Raw genomic sequence first — 3,277 nt, 5'->3', positions numbered from 1 at the left:
TATATATGTATATGTATATATGTATATCTTAAGTTTAGAAAGTATTCTATTAAACTAGTTTACTTTAAATCACGACTATATTTTGAATCAGTATTTTATAATTTAAATAGTTGTGTTACCAGATGAATAAGCTCGTTAATGAATTTATGCCAAATCCGTTTTTATCTTAAATCAATTGACCATTTATCACCATCAGCCCACACCTTCCCTCTCTTAATCCAACCCAAATTCCCTTCAACCCCAACGATCCAGGCCCAAACGATCCAGGCCCAAATTCCTTTCTCAGCCCACAACCCATTCTATAACCCAACCCATTCTACTCCTTACCCGACCCGGAGCCAACAACCCGACCCATCCCCTTTCTTTCCCCTTCCCCTGCTCCTCACGCCTTTCCCAGAAACAGAAGACGCCAGAAACTCCCCCCAAGACGCGACAGCACCCCAAAAACGGAAATCCCCCTCCCCAGACGCGAAAATCGCGTCTCCCTCACGCCCAGACTCCCCCTCTCTCACCCATCTCCCGCGTTTCCCCCACGCCATCCTCCTTCTCCCTCTCTCCATCGCGCGTGGACGAGAGAAAACGCCAACGGAAACCTGCAGTTGCCTCTTTCTCGCAGCCTGCCCTCTCTCGTACGACTTTGCAGCGCTAGACGACGCGAAAAGCGTCCTTCTTCGTCCTTGTTAGCACGAGATTGAGACACGTTGCTTGCCAAGGACGAAGAACTCATCTCGACCCTCCACCTTGCTCTCAATCCGTTGGAGATTCGGAGCATCGAGGGGATATTCCTTCAGCTTGGGCGGGATTTTCGAATTTCGAATTCGAAATGGGCCTCAAATCACCCTCCCGCGTTTCGATCCGAAGCCCTAATTCTCTTGCTATTTAAACCCCGTCTTTCTTCAGTTAATAGGTTGGATTCGGGGTGGTGAGAATTTTTGTGGGAAGAAGAAAATTTCTTTCTGTTCATCTCAGGAGAACTGGGTTAAGAAATTTGGCTTAGATTTTCTCACCGGTTTCCTCTACTTCTTTTCTTCTTCGTTGGATTTTGGAGGGGTTAAAATTCTTCTTTTCGATTCCTGTTTCGTCTAGGGAGAACTAAGGAGATTTTGGGTCTGAAGTTTGGGTTAGAGCGAATCTTTGGGGTCGGGGATTTATGGGGAGATTTTTTTTGAGTTTGGAAGTTTGGTTGGAAAAATTTGGAATAGAGTTTTGTCATAGAGTTGGAATTTTTTTTGGGAATTTTTGGAAAATTCTTTCGGCTATTCTGCTTATTTCCGAGGGAACTAAAAAAAAATTCGGTTTAGAGCAAATCGTTGAGTTGGAAAAGTTGGAGACTCGTAGTAGCTTAAGCACACCCACATACGTTCGTTGAGTTCCGATTATCATTCGAACTCGAAGTCGTGCAGTGGAAGGTCGTTTCCTCGCTCGTATCGTCCCAAATTCGCTGCTCTAAAGAAGGTACATTTCCATGCTGTTTTCGTTGCTTCCTTATGGATTCGAACTGTTGTTTTGTTGCTGTAAGAGATGAGATGTTACACCGCGTTTGTTTTGCTTGAATTTGTAAAGCATCTTGCGTAATGGTTCTGTTTTTGTTGTTCTGTTTTTTGTTATGTTTGCCCGTTTGTGCTGCTCATCTGTTTGTTACGAGCTTGTCATGGCGTAGAACTTATCGTATTGTTCCTGACTCTGTTCCGTTTGGAGAGCCACCGCTTGAATGTTAGTTGTCTTGCTTTGGCGTTTTGTTTCGAACTTAGCTTCTGTTAAGTTTTCTGTTTTGTTTAAGTTGGAAGTTTTTCCATGGTACAATAATGTCTACGAATGTTTGCCGAATGTGAATGAATTTCCCTCTTTCCCTTAAGCAGTTTTATGATGATAAGGCTAATTTTGGAAATTTGTTTTAAGGTTGAGTTTTAGCTATTTTTGTCCAGCTAAAGCATGGCTGTCCATGGCTGCTTTCTCCTATAGAATAATTTCATGAGCACGAATTCCTTTCGTATGCTTCTCTCTTTGCATCCCACATGTGTATTTGTGTTGATGTGTAACATGGTAGTTTGGAAATAAGTTTTTTTTTGCATTTGGCATCAATAGGTCTTGCCAATTGGTATGCTTTGATTAACAGAGTATGGCATGCTTACTGTGCATATTTGACAATTAGCAATGGTGTACTCCCATGCATATGACAAATTCATTAATATATGTACATGCATTGCTTGCCCCTGTTATTTATCCTATTTGTTGTGAGATTTTATTTCTTAATATCATTCGGAATTGTTTTTGAAGTCATTTATCCCCCTCTAACTCATATCTCCAAGTAGTTCATCTTTTATCTCTGTCTTGTTCAAGACACTTTCTATTAGTTTATCGCTTTAAGTGCTAATCTTTTTGTATGTTTTATTGCATGTGAAACCCTTCTCGAGTCCTCATGGACTTTATTCCGTCTCACTGCACTTCCTCATCGAGCCATAAAGGCTCAGAATATCTTCTTCGAGTCATAGACCCCTCTCAAAAGGTGTACAGGTCGGAAGAACAGCAGAAATGCACTGCTGGAAATTGATTCTGGTTCATCAGAACCTGGAAAATTGCTGGAAATTACAGTTGCAGATGTTGAGAAGCTGTATACCAGCCATATACACAGTTTATATCGTGATATACAGGTCAAAAGACGTACAGGGGATCAAAATTCGAATCCTGGGTTGATGGCAGTAAAATTCGCTGCTGAAAAGGAATTTTCAACTTTCGAAAGTTGAAAAACAGGCTGATATACAGCCTGTATACACTGATATACAGAGACATTATACCTTAAATAGGTGTAAAAAATATGAATGGCAGCAGGCGTGCAAAAATTCGAACTCCGTGAAGATCGAAGGAGCTCGAGGAAGGCGTATTAGAAGATTTTTTTTATTAAGTTGTATATATTTTGGGCATAAGCCCTTGTCATTTTTACTTCCCTTGTATTTATTCTTGTATGTTTAGACTAGGACAGGTACGAAAGAAAGAAAATGGGTTAAAAACCCAAAAGCAGGTGGGTCCAAGTTTCGGTCAAGGCGAACAGAACCCGAAAACTTGGACCCAAATCTCTCTCTCTCCCTCTCTCTCTATCTCTCTTTGCTATTTGTTTACATTTTGTTTAAATGCCGTTAGTTTAGGATTAGAAACTCCAAACCCCATCGAACGCCTTTTACTTTATCGAACTTAAAACGTAAAATTGAACTTTAAAGCGATAGGTGTTTAAACTTGAAGTTTGCTTAGAGTTAAGATTTAAAAAGTTTAACTTTAACAA

Source organism: Solanum pennellii, chromosome 2 (assembly GCF_001406875.1).
Source record: "Solanum pennellii chromosome 2, SPENNV200".
NCBI lineage: Eukaryota > Viridiplantae > Streptophyta > Magnoliopsida > Solanales > Solanaceae > Solanum > Solanum pennellii.
This window is presented reverse-complemented; position numbering follows the sequence as displayed.